This window comes from Hipposideros armiger, unplaced genomic scaffold (genome assembly GCF_001890085.2).
Source record: "Hipposideros armiger isolate ML-2016 unplaced genomic scaffold, ASM189008v1 scaffold_100, whole genome shotgun sequence".
NCBI lineage: Eukaryota > Metazoa > Chordata > Mammalia > Chiroptera > Hipposideridae > Hipposideros > Hipposideros armiger.
In genome coordinates this window covers 2,944,766-2,959,252 of record NW_017731450.1, presented here as the reverse complement: position 1 = coordinate 2,959,252, position 14,487 = coordinate 2,944,766, and the positions used below count along the sequence as shown (strand labels likewise).

Genomic DNA, 14,487 nt, shown 5'->3' with positions numbered 1-14,487 from the left:
CTCTATTTCTGCATATCAAAGTTGCCTTGTTTTGTAAGTATTTATCTCTAAGACAACCAAGTGTTCAAGAAACTACTTGGAGTTCAGAGTCCAGAGTAGGAAAGTCTTACCAACACCTCCCCCGCCCCACCCACCCACCGTGTGGTCCAGAAGTGGGGAGCTAAGAATAGGGTGACTACAACCCCAGATCTGATTCTTCAATTTGACCTTGGATACAGAAGTGCAACAATGGAAGAATTCGGAAAGATCACTAAGAACAAAAACGTGTCATTAGAGACCAAGGCTAAGATCTCCCACACCCTCGGATTCTCACTTCTTATGTGCAGATGCGAAAGTTGGACAGCAGAGGCTGATAGGAAAAGCCTGGATTCATCTGAAACATGGTGCTGGACGGGACCTCTACGGAGACAGACCCTGGACCGCCAGAGAGACGAACCAGTGGGTCCCAGAGCAAATGAACCCTGAAACATGGCTGGGGGCCAAAACGGCGACACGGAAGCTTCCTCCTTTGGGCACATCATGAGATGGCTGGGTTCTTTGGAAAAGACATTAATGCTGGGAAAAGCAGAAGGCAGCAGGAAGGGAGGAAGATAAAATATGAGGTGGACTGACTCATAAAAGCAGCCACGGGCTGAGTGTCCAGCAGCTGAGCAGGGCTGTAAGGGGACAGGATGCTGGACGTCATTCATTCTTAGTGTCTCCAGGAGTTGCAGCCCACTCATCTGTAAGTAACACACATGCTACATAACCCTCTTTTTCAGCTTTCTCCTCTTGGATATGGGACAATAATGTGTCCTGTCCTGGAGAACTGTCAGCCTCACAGAACACAGTTCCACCACAGAAGTGTCCGTGATTGTGGCCACACACATGCGGCATGTGCGAAAGGCACATCCCAGGAAACCACACCCCACAACCTGAGTGGCGTCAGAGCTATGTAAACACGGCCCAGGCCCCCAGCACAGGACTCCGACCTACGGTTTGGCATTAGAGTCCCCACACAGAACACTGGGTCCTTCGTTTTATAGATGAAGTAACCAAGGCCTAAGGAAATTGAGGGGCTTGTTGAAAGTGGCAGGTACAGGACAGACCCCATTTTTATGTCAAGTTTACCTTTAACACCAAATTCACACACCCTGACAAGTTTCCTCATGTATATCACAATCACGAATAGTTTAGGGCAAGTACCTTTTGTTTTCATTTTAACAAAATCTTTGGTAATCTATACAAAAGTAAGGGGACATCTCTGTCCTCATGGTCATTTGGGGGAAACTCTCCAACTAGCCCATTAGTGTTGTCAAGAACTGAGGTCAAATTTACTGCTTTATAGAAATTTGTCAGGCTTAGTATAATAACAGTTTAATTACCTTGAATAAAGCAAGTTATTTAACTTGTATATTTAGGAAAATAAGATAACTATCATCAAATACTTGAAATACTGTTATATGAAATAGAAATTAGCCCTTTGCAACTAGAACAGTTTCTGACCATAGGAGATTCTTAAAATACATCCCTTGAATTGGACTGAGTTGAACTGCTCTCATTCTAAATCTCTCCAGAGGCTAGAATTAGGAACAATAGGTCTATAATATAAAATCAGAATTTCACATCCAAAATTTCATGAATAATATTTCAACCATTAACATAAACCAACAATGGAATGGGCTGCCTTGCTAGGTAGTAGGCTATCACTACCATATCTGGAAATATTCAAGAAGTCAAAAAAAGAAAGCTCCTTTACACAGGTTGGTGGTGTGGGAGCAGAGTACTCTTATAGTACACTCTGCAGTACAGTATAATGAACACAATCCAAGCTTTCTCTAATGACTGCGGATCCTGAAATACTCAGGGTTTAGGAACCAAGAATAATCATGGTCACTGTGTTAAATAGAGGATGATGAGATTATATTTTTAAAAGCAAATGTGTGATAGTGTTTTTCACGCGATATATCTGGCACTCAGCGTAAGTGTGGACTCCATCACTAAAGGGTAAACCTGTCAAAAGCATGGGCCGTATCCTATCCATTTAAATATCAACACACCTAGCTTAGTGTCTTACACACAATCAGCACCTCACACGTTAAATTAATCTCTGAACAAGGGAATGAAAGTGTAAGATTTGGAACTGAGTTATTGGGAATTCAAAATATATACTAAAATAAAATTTGTCTTTTAAACCTCCTACGAGATTACATTTTCTTAACGTCAAATTCATAATGCTTGTATATGAAACCCCATACCATTCAAACACTGACGGTTAGTAATGTTTATAGTCCAGAGGACATGTAGTCACATGACAAGACTGAAGAATGGAGGAGCATTTTGAAAGCATTAACATTCTCAAAAGGCTTAAAATGTACATATCCTTTGACCCAGCTACTATAATGTTAATATATGTTACAGAAATAACTAACAGTGTAAACAGTTTCAGGCAAGAGATTGAGCATTAAAACTTATTTATAAAGCAAAATTTTAAAAAGCCAACTAATAAAATTAGGATAGAGGGTTGGTTAGATATATTTTAGAATAGCCATGAAGTGGAATACTATATACCATTAAAAATAATGTTAGGGAAATATATTTACTGATATAGAAAGATATGTAGGATGCATAAAGTAAAAGAGGAATAAAGAACAAATACACCCTATTATCCATCGTAATTTAAAATTATATATGCAAAGAAACAATTGTGAAGAATTTTAAACCAATATAGTAATTGCAGTTTTCACTGAATTCTGGTAGTTTCAGTGTTTTAACTTTTATATTATACATTTTATTCAAATACTCTAATTTTCTACAATGGGCATATATTAATTATGTAAAGAAAACTAAAGTTAAAAAATCGATCACTCTGGCAATTCGATATCAGTGGGACTGACAACATTTAGAAAACAAGTTCCTGACAACACTGCCACCAAAAAAATGAAGGAGGGTAAGAAGAAAATGCTTTGAAAAATGTATAGTTTTCGAACAATTACAAAAGGAACTGTGCAGTAAATAGAGAATTTCAGGCTCAACTGACTGGTTCACTTCTGATAGTCTTCATGGGGATTACATTTGTCTTATTTATAAGAGCAGCAATTCTCAGTCCTACCCACATATAAGAGAAAGCAGAGGTCCAAGAGAGTCACATGTGTGCTTCAAGGTCACAGGATAAGGACAGAGGTCTCTAACACGCTCTGGCCAAGTTAATGCTACTCGTTAAGAGAGCTGAAAAGTAACGAAATTATATTTCAGGATAGATTTTAAAAGGGATACAAATGACTGTCTAGAATATGCCACCATGGAAAAAAGAAACTATGGTGCCAAAAAAGGACTATAACTCTGGGTGAATTCTTTGAAATTGATGTGACCTGGACCAGTTGACTACCTCCCTCATCCCTGGTGTCCTCACGTCTCCAGGGGGGTGGTGCTATTTCCTTTTTAAGGGTACAGTGAGAATTGAAAAAGGTAACAAATAGGAAGTTACATAATGAGGCCCTGACTCGAAGCCAGCATGTGATACATGCTAAACACTGGTAACAATTTGCCTCTCCATGTACAAATCAATAGTGAAGAGGAATTTTACAAAAGAATAACAGATTTTCTTAAATGTCATTTTTGACCCTCAACACTGTCTGTCACACGCTCCATCTGACAAAGGGAATGCCAAATGTATGGGTTAACACAGAGGCTCAGTCAGTACTCTTCACCAATTGGTTTCTAGAGTTTTTATGAGGCCCCAGTTAAAGAATGTGAGTGGAAGTGTCTGAAATCTATAAGGCAACATATAAATATCAGCAATGAAAAGAGAAGCAGCTAAAACACCATGTAGACATATAAGTATGATTTGAGTTAAGGCCCTCAGCTTGTCTGGTTTCTCAAATATCTGGATTACATATGATGCGCTCATCAGTGTAAAGATGTAACAAAAAGTCAGTTATGTGCCAGCTTAACATGCATGTTTAATCAATGACAAATGACAAAGTAAAATCGAAGCATCTAAATGTCGGAAACAAGAAATACTGGTAGAAAAGAACTCTTTCTCAACTGGCCTAATTCAACATCAGGCATCATTGCATTCTGAGTTCTGCCTGTTCCCAGGAAACCTTCACAGTCCTACCAAGTACAAGGCCCCGTCTGTGTTAACATACCACACTCTGTGACTCCTCAAATGTCAACGTGGATCACACGTCCAGGGGCCGCTGCGCGCACCTCAGCTTCCGTGGGAGCCTCTCTGCACGAAGAAAAGACAGGACAAGTGGTTACTGGACCTGAGCATGTCCCCCTGACTCAGCGAGGATGGACGGTCCCTGGGTGTGAGCTCTTGTCCTCCAGCCAGTGGAGGCCTTGCACACACATGCTCACGCTCACTGCACTTCAGCTGAGGAATAGTCCTGGGCTGCACATCCCAACTGTGTCTCCTCCAAGGTTGAGTGCTTTTGAAATAAAAGTCTGTGCTTTAACAGGAATTACAGAACAAGGTCAGGTGTGTGTAACTTGAGTCAGTCCCCAGGGGTCTGGCCTACAGAGACCACCAACAAAGGGAAATGAGTCAGAGTGAGCTCAAAGGCCCAGGACAGTGCCTGCTTGTCAGGTAGAAAATCACTGTTGTCAACAGAAGGTTCTGGACTGCATGCAGGGCATACACTCTGGAATCCAATACGGCAGTGCACACAGAATCAAATAAGAATCGCAATGTCAGATTGCTTACCTAAGGCCATATCAGGACTAAGAAAGGAAGATGGGAAGCGAAAGGAAGGAAGTTTCTGGTATTTCCTATTTTCTAGGTTTACATGGAAAACTAGGGTAATTGAAGAAAAGGAAAAGAATTTCTTTGGAACATGAATCAACTTTTTCTAACCACCAACCACATTCATTCCAATTTTAGCAGCAATGTGGGAGGGAAAATGAACATGCAATTCTATGCTTTCCACTTTGCATACATTCCTTACCTCTACCTGGAATGCCCTCTCTCTCTGCGTCTTTGCGGCCTATTTTGTGTGATGATCGTGAGAAGAGTAAGAATCTTCATATTAAGAACAGCACAAACACTAACTACCACTGCTGATAATCTGAGAAACCAGGCTCTATTAGCTACTGGGGGCCCATTATCTCATGTTCTAGGGACTCAGGGTTTTAGGTAGCTCAATGAGACACAGAACATGGTAGGTGGGGCTCAGACCAGCTTTTTCTGACTCCAGAGTTCCTTCTACATCTCCAGGCTGCCCTCCAATTTCTCAGGCCTTCCAACACTTAAAAACTTTGAGTTCTTCACTGTTTTAAAGGAAAACAGCTAACATTTGTGAACATGCTTTAGTTCACATGCTGACCTATTCCCTTGTGCAGACAGAGTTGAAGACTTTTCCGGGACAGTATCATCATTATTAAAATGTGGAGACCATTTTAGATCATTCAAAATCAAATGAAATATATGTACACTTTTAAAAGAAGTAATGCAGACATCAAGTTTCTGATGATTTCTAACAAATGGGGAAAATAAAACAAAGAACCTACTAGAAGATACTTAGGAAAATTTCAGGCCTTGTGACCTTTATACCTGAAGATGACAGTAAATCTAGTTTCTACTTGGGTTAGCGTACACTTGCCTATTGTCAGTCAGAATAAAAGGACTTAATGGTTTTAAGTGGCCCAAGAGGTTCCCTGCACGTGGCTACAGCAGGCAACGCTATCTGCGAATGGTGACACCAAACAGAAACAAGGGTACAGTGCTGGCTTTGGAGAGCTCTGCCAGCGCACACATCGTCCGTAATTTGTCTCCCTGGAATGGTTTTCTGCACAGTGGGGGGAGGGGTGCATAAAATTGAGGGAAGGGGCTAATCAGAGGGACAGATGGGGTGTCAAAAACAACTTTGCTGAGTTTTACTATCCACTCCACTTAGAAAGAGTTTATAGCAAACAAATAGAATGCTCACGTAATCAAGTAAGAAAGATAGAGATGTGTGTGTGTGTGTGTGTGTGTGTGTGTGTGTACACATGCACGCTTATTTCATCTAAAATGGCCATTGCTTTGATTTTCATCCTGGCTCTCGTGCAAAACACCGGGATTATGACATATACAGATGCCCAAAATTAAGTGACTTAAAGAACTATTAACTATTGGGTCATCGGGAAAGTCATGACGTATTTTTCTGTTTTTCAAGGCAAAAATGTGTCATGACTTTCCCAACGACCCAACAGTATGGGCAAATCCCAATTTTTAAAATTTATTTTAAAATGTAAATAATCTAATCAGTGCATATGAAAAATATGACAGATTTCAAAAATACAGGGTTACTTCCTCATTTGCAAAATCAGGATAATGGGTTGGATAATCTTTAAGATTCCTTCTGATCTCTACAATTAAGCTTTAGTTATCAGGAAGCTGGTCTTTAAATTTATATAATATTCTAGTTAACTAAGAGTTATTTCATACTGTCTTTGGAACATGTAAAATCAGAGTTATTTATAATACATGTCAATATCACCACTTTTAAACGAAGAAGCGATCAACTTTCCATGGAAACAATAACAACAATGCAACTAAAGCCTTATAAACAGGTCTAACTCTACAAGTCAGTACCAACTCTGGAACTTAACATGCTGGAGATTTAATTGGAGTGATACCAGAACTCAAGACTTAACTTCAAGAACTCTCTGGTAGATACACAGCTCACACTAAATATTTACTTGCCCTCTTCTATAGCCTTCCCAAGACAGTCATCAGATTTCTCGGTAGAGATATCATTTAGTCTCATTTTATGCTCTCAAAACTGATAGCTTCATAAATCAAAACTAGTTAAGGACAAGTTATTTTCTCTAAGATAATTACACTTTAAAGACTTTCTACCCTTTGATATAAGCTATAGGCTTATTCTTTTGTTTTTCTGTAGGTTTCTATGGCTCTTGATGCGAGGCAGGTCGAGATTCCTTATTCCCTGAGGAAGCCTCTGGCAATGGGGATACGTGTCTGGGCAGACAGACTCCTCCAGTGACAACAGTGAGACTGAATCAGAAAGGGTGATGATCTGTTCCCTTAACCCTGAGCAAACCTGGTAGGTGCCACTACTGGCTAATGAGGGCATATTCTAGCTTATGCTGGCAGACAAGCTGGACCTTTTTTGCATATTAACCTAAAAGTTTGTTTCTTTATATACTTCTGTTTATGCATATATTTTTCAGGCGTATAGTATTCCCCTCCACATTTCAAGTATGGTAGTAGTATAATTGTTCATAGTTTTAATTTTTTTTAAAGCACTATTTGCTTATTTTTTTTCAGGCCAGACTAGTTTCATTTAGTGACCTATTTTCCATATATACCTTATGGAAAAGTTGGGCTGTGAGAGGTAAATACAAAATATCTCCAAATATATGAACATACAGCTACAGCCTATGGCAACAATAATCGAACAATCCTAACACCAGCTAACAGCTGTGTGAACTTGCACAGCCTTCTTTTTGTAAGACTGGAACAAGCTCTCTTGTGCTATTGCTGGCCATTGCTGGATGTTCTATCATGGAAATTTAATTCTTCTTGGTACTGCCAATGAAATATAAGCAGGCTAAATGGAATAGAACTGAAAATCCTCTCTCAATGGAGTGAGCAGATGACTGATACTTTAAATCATGTGCTATCTGAGAAATTATGTGACTTTCTTACTACTGAGATGAAAAATGAGATAGGTAGATCCAATTAATCGCCTACAGAGTCAGCAGTCCCCAAACCCCAAGCTCACCTGCGTCGTGGCATAAACATAGCCTCACTCTAACTCCAGTGCCAACAGGGTCCCAGGAGGTGGGTCCCAGGAGGTCGAGGGGAAGAGAAGGGAGGGTGTGCAGTGCAAGGAAATTTGCTCCCTGGGGAAGACCTGCCCAAGCCAGGCGTGGGATCTCCAGTGGGAGTCAGGGTATTTGTATTTATGTTCTGACCATGGCTTGGCAACCCCCCATCACACCATCGTGCATGAGTATCACGATGTCAGCCACCCACTCGTGAACGAGAGTGCACAGGCAGAAAACAGAAGGCACGTCATCTCCGTCTTGGCTCCTCTGCTTGTTCTCAGACTCGTTTTCCTCAGCAGTAAAACAAGGATCTTCAACAACTTGTCCTCTTCCTCTGAGAGCCCCCAGCTCACATCCAGCTCCTAACTGACCAAATGTCCACATGGGCCCAGGCGGCAAGTAGCAGCCAGCCTGGAGCTCTGCCCCTTCCTCACCGACTTCATTATGAGCCTGTGAAAGCCTTCAGACTAGACAGCCTCTCAGTCTTTTCCTACTCAACGACGAGGTGCTATGTGCTTCACTGTACTTGGTATAAAGGCAAGAACACACTGCACTGCTTCAGCTTGTGTGAGCCAAAAGCTTTCATTATAAAGAAACACTAAACTGATGTTGGGCATAAAGATAACAACGAAGTAAGGGCACCATTCAAGCCTAATTACCTACAATACGCACATACCAACTAGGAGGCTGTACCTACAAGGACCTGAAGGCTAAAAGTCACACTTCTGGAAGTCGTGCGTGATCCGCATCCCCACTAACAGGCCACATCTTCCCCATGCGCATCCTGATAGAAGGAGGGAGACAGGGTAGTTCTCAGCCTGGATGCGTATTAGGATCCCCTGGGGAGCTTTGAAAACACACTGCCATCCACCTGCAGAGACAGAATCGGCCTGAGGTGAAGCCCAGGCATCGGTGTTTTGTGTTTTTTTTTTCTTAATTCAATTTGTTGGAATATTGGTTAATAACATTACATAAATTTCAGGTGTACTTTACAATACGTTTCTGTGTACTTGATCGTGTGCTACCACCCAAAGTCTAGTCTTCTTCCATCACCATGTATTTGACCCCTTTAACCCTCTTCTTAAAAAGCTCCCCAGGTGATCCTAACATGCAGCCCAGGCTGAGAGCCACCGGCTCAAAAGAAAGACTCAAAAGTCTAGCTAAAAAAGCCCAGATTTCAGTCGGCCTTCTGCCACTTCCTGGCAGTAGGAACATTACAGTTCAACTAGCTCCTCCATTATGGAATAGGGAAAAGATAAAATAAAACAACACGTGATGCAGTCACCTTATAGGGCTATGACAAAATTCAATTTGGAGACGTAAGGGGACAGCCTAGAAATACAGCACCACAGAAATCCTGTTTTTACTTAAGGGAAACTCAGAAGTAAAACTCAAAACCATGGACAACCAAAAATCGGGAAAAAAGGGTCGTATTCTTGGGCTTTAGTTACAAAGCCGTGGTGGCTTTTCTCCCTCGACAATGAAAGCAGTGACTTATGATTTGAGCTTAAATCCCTTCATGCTGTAAGCTGACAGTGTCCTGGACCCACACGCCATGACTTCGCGTTCCGGAGCTGAAGCAGGAGGCGCCCTGGCCCTGACTCCGACCTCGTCCAGCAGCACCTACTCCCTGCCGAGAGCTGCACGCGGTGCTGCGGCACGAGCGGCAGGACGCTGAGCCCGGGACGACCCCGGGTCCTCGTCTACACAGCTCGCCTCACAGGTGAGGCACAGCGACGAAGGGTGACAGCCGCCACCGAGCGGGAAGGGAGCGTCCGTTCAGACGGGACTCAGCGTCCCGCTCTGCACACGGTGACAACAGCCCGCGTGGCGCTGCCAGGTGCGAGGGTTTCCAGCGAGCCTGCCCTGGCGTGACAGGGGCAGAGGCGGCACCGCCCCCGACCCGGCGTCGCCTGGGCCTAGACGACGCCACACCCGGGTCGGAAGGCCCGACATGGCTGCCGCGTGGCACTTGACAACGCCACACACTTCTGGAAGCGCCTCGCAGCTCCTGCCGGGGTCTCTCTCAACGTAGGAAAGCATGGTGTTAGGAGCGCCAGCAGCAGCCCGGAAGTGCTGGAAACGCAGAGAGGGCGCCCTGCGCGCAGGGCTGCGGGACCCAGGCGGGGCTGCCTGGCACCCCCACACGCGCCCCGTGCCCCACCCCGCGCTGACGTCCCTCCCGCCGTCCTCTGGTGCGTGGCTTTCCTCGGGTGGGGCCTGCGGCCGCCCAGGTGGGAGTAACGACGCAATCCTGGAGCCAGATGCCTGTGGAAACACAGGAAATCGGGGCGGACCTCGCCAAGCCCACGAAGGCCTCGGGTGGGGCCACACGGGGAACTGGGGGGGGGCACTCCCCGGTGCCGTGATTGCTGCGTCTGACGTCCTTGTGTCCGTCCGGGTCACGCGTGGCCCTCCCGCTGTGACACGCCCTCCGGGAGGGGGCAGGTCACAGGGCGCCCCGCCCGGGGGCCACACTCACCCTGCGCGCAGGTCGCACCACGAGGCAAGCTTCCACTCGCACTCCAAACACGAACACGCGGGGTCCCGCACGGCGACGCCACGAGGACTCGGCGGCCGAGGGACGCTTCTCCCGCCCATGCGGCTCTTCTCGCCGGAGCCCCGGCGTGGAAGCGGGACCGCGGGGAGGCCTGAGGGCGGGAGGCCGCTTCCGGGGTGCCCCGGCCCCCCGTCGCGTGCGGGTCCCGCTCACGAAGCACCATTGGTCCCACAGAAGAGCAGGCAGCGGGGGCGGCGCCGCGGCCTCGTCCTCAACCTGGACGGGGCGGGCCTGGGACAAGCACGACGCCTGGGCACGACAGGCCGCGCTGGGCGCCGGCCCGGGGCCGCCGTGGAGAAGGCCGGCGTCGCCACGCGCCGGGGCACGAGGCCGGCACTCGGAGGCCCAACGGCCCTGAGGCGCTCGGGCGCCTCCGGCGGGCTGTGAGGCGCAAGCGGCGGTGCTGACGTCACTTCCGGCGGGCGCCAGGCTGGCTCCCGGAAGTGGGCACGGGCGTGCGTGTGAGGAGGAGTGCCGTGATGCGTCCCCGAGAATGCTTCGTTTTAGAGAAAACGCCGGAAGCGATGGGCTGGCAAGGACCAAGACCCTGTAAACTCAGCCTTGAGCGTAGCCGACCATCATCCAAAGGACGAACTTGTCGCCGTGCTTTATATAGCGCAACAGCGGCCACGCAGCCCATTGAAGTAACATGGCCCCTGCATGCCCGTTAATGTGTGACTGGGAGACCGAAAAGGGAAGGCGCAGCTTGGAGAGTAGGAATCGCCACCGTTTCACAAGTGGGATCAATTGTTTTAAATGTGCTTCACTTGATCTCTTCTTTTTATTAGAGAGGGTGAGGGTAACCTGATGCTCATTTTACCATCTACCTTGCAGAAGAAAACAATTATTGAGTACTTGTTGAAACAGCAGCACGTACACAACACTCTACTGGGTATTATAGAATCTGTATCTTTATATCAATATCTATATCTATATCTGTACACACAGTCCCTATCCTCAAGCAGCTAACGTTTAGGTACAGAAGCAATCAGTGTACATGAACTAGTCCAGCTAAGGGCAGTGAGAAATGTGTACTTTCCTCTTAGGCAGCGATCACCCCATCATGGTAGGTATTCAAGCAAAATTGGATCAGCAGATGAATACATACCAGGCAGGTTTTTAGGGAGAATTCCTGAATTAGGAGACATGCTGGACTATATGAAAACTCTGACACATCCCTCTGTCAGACAGCTCATGATATTATAAGTGCTGAGGTCTTTGGAGTAGGTATATATGAACTCAGAAAAGAGAAACCATAGACTGGGCAGGAGTCAGGTGCACAGGTCTGGAGCCTGAGTGTAATTCGGATGAGAAGATAAGAGGGAGGACATCCTAGACAGAGGGAATTGGAGTCACGCTGCTTGGAGGCCAGGATGATGGCAATCCACGTTGAACATGAAGTATCCTGAAAAGTGTTTTATCTGCTGTGTATCATCCATTTGGTAATTATGTACAACAAGACCACAAACATCAGATAGTTTCTTCTGCTATCCAGTCACTGCGAGAGGCTTACCCAGGATATGAATGCTTTGCATTACGGGGGAAGGAAAGTCAGCCAAATGTGAATGTTGCCAGAGAGAAAGAGAAAGAGAGAGGGAGAGGGAGAGACGGACAGACAGAGAGTGACAGAGGAGACAGAGACAAACTTTCTGCCCTCAATACCAGTTTGTTTCCAAAGAGTGCAACCCTGTTACAATAAATTCAAAAGCAGTTATATTTAAGGGCCCCAGTAGGATAAATATAGAAAATTTTATTTTGCTTTTCCAGGAGGTTCCTATAACCAAGCCAGAACTAGTTAAAAGGAACCTTGAGTGGTCAAGAAACTTTGATAGAAAAGTCACCTGAAATAGAAGTAAAGAACCTGTCACTGCTCCTGAAACAAAAGCTATTGGAGAGGCAAGAGGAAAAAAAAGTGCCTTTTAAAACAAATAGAAGAAAAAGTTAGTTATTCAGGAGAAGAGACCAATCCTCCAACAAGGAATGCTTGTCCTTGTTAGTAAACTATTACTATTCCCATTTAGGTGATTTTTTTTTAAGAGAAAGGATGTAATTCATGACAAACATTTCCATTTTGAGGGTTGTTCTCCTTTGAGAAATTAAAATTTTTAAAATTTTATGATTAATACTAGGATGCTTTTTTGAGTATGGATGGTATATGATTTTTTATGTCAATATTTCAGCAGTGACACACATTTTCTTTTTTTCTAGAAATGCCGTCTCGCTAATGTCATTAACTTCAGGAGAAAAGGAAGGGGAAAATAGGAGTGGAAAAGAGGCTTTAGGACTCATCCATGTTAAGGCAAGGAAATCAGGGGGGGACTACAGTGCAGAGACAAATGCTCCGTGCTGCTATTGCAAGGCACATGCTGTCCCCGAGCACAGCCTGGTGTTTCTACACTGTGGAAGAAAGCCCAGGGCTGGCCTCGGTCTGAAGGAACCCATGATTAGTGGCATCAAGAACAAGCTTTACTTCTTCATGGGTGGGTTGTTAAGAGGTTAGAGCACTGCCATGCCTAACCTAATGTGTGCAGGGCTCTAACCTCCCCAGAGATTCTTCAGGCCATAACTATCAGCCTGGTGCAAAGGAAAACAACTTCCCTTGCCTCGGTGGGGCACCAGCATCAGGGGAGCCAGGGTCCCCTTTTTAGGTTTGCTTCCACTAATCAGAAGGACTCTTTAGGGCCAATTGGAAAACATGTGCTGTGTGGACACTTTTAGGGGGAGCTAGTAATAATGCAGATATCAGCTCCCCACACGTTCAGCTGGGTTCAGTCGGCACAACCCTTGTCCAAAGCACATTAGTTCTGCAGGTTTCCTCTGCTTCCCACAGGCATCTCAGTAAAGGAACAAAAACCCCAGTGTCCTAGAAATGCTCCCTGAGTCATTTTTCCTGCTGGGCCCAAGTCGGAAGCTTTTTGAAATTTGTATTTAAATACTCTAACAATAGGGTGACACAACTGGGGCATCATATTTGGGACAAACGTTAAACTGGATGGGACACCTGGACAAGAGGTGTAAACCAGGACTCTCCCAGGTACACCATGACGTATGGCCACCCAGCATAGTGCTTTGGACGGGGCAGAATCCACCCGTCCATTATCAATGAAAAAGCGTCTTGCCCAAAGCATGCTTTTCCACAGATGGGCCATGGCATTCCTGTTCATTTCCCCCAGAGATAGGTACAAAATTCCTAACATTCAGGCACTTTCACTTCTCTCCACCCTCCCCTCCCACCACCCCAGCAGCCATGAACTACTCAGGGTGCAAAAAAGCATTAGCTCCAGGGAGGGTTTCAGGAATTTCTTAAGGAAGAACAAATGCATCCTTTTATACAGAATGAAATCTTCTCCTCCTCCTTCACTTCCTCCTCCTTGTTACCATCTGAGCACTTTCCCAGTGAGGAAGGAAAGCCAGAAAAATAAAGTAAATGCCTTTAGGGTCATCTAAGGTAAGAAAAATGGGCCCCACATTTTGGAAAAGCAGAGCTATTCGAAGAAATCATTGTCAAGACTAATGTCATGAAGCTTTTGCCTATTTTTCTTCTAGAAGTTTTACAGTTTCAGGTCTTATTTTTAAGTTTTAAATTCATTTTGAGTTGATTTTGTATATGGTGTAAGATAAGGGCCCAATTTCATTCTTTTGAATATGGGTATCCAGTTTTTCCAACACTATTTATTAAAGAGACTGTCTTTTCCCCATTGAGTATTCTTGTCACCCTTGTAAAAAAAAAATCAATTGACGGTATAAGCGTGGGTTTTTCTGGACTCTCTATTCTGTCCCACTGGTCTAGATATCTGTCTTTATGCTAGTGTTATACTGTTTTAATTACTGGAGCTTTGGAAGATATTTTTAAATCAGGAAGTGTGAATTTCTTTTTTCTCAACATTGCTTTGGCTATCTGGGGTATTCTGTGGTTCCACATGAATTTTAGGGTTGTTTGTTCTAGTCTTGTAAAAAAAATGCCATTGGGATTTTTTTTTGTATTAGTTTGAGGTATACAAAACAATGTAATAGACATTCACACCCCTCACAGACTGATAACTCCCCTCCCCCAATCTACTACCCCTCTGACATCATATATAGCTGTTATAATTGCCATTGGGATTTTGATGGAGATTGCATTGAAACTTTAGATCACTTTGCATTGTATAAACATTTTAACAATATTA

General features: G+C 44.6%; 1 protein-coding gene across 19 annotated transcripts in view; it reads right to left on the bottom strand.

Annotated features, from left to right (window-relative positions):
• Positions 1-14,487, bottom strand: part of MYT1L (myelin transcription factor 1 like) — a 738,481-nt gene that overhangs the window by 316,262 nt on the left and 407,732 nt on the right. For all 19 annotated transcript variants that reach the window (XM_019646295.1, XM_019646294.1, XM_019646293.1 and 16 more), the window contains one exon: positions 4,131-4,213. The gene's annotated coding sequence lies outside the window, so the exon portion shown is untranslated. The remainder of the gene's footprint in view (positions 1-4,130; positions 4,214-14,487) is intronic.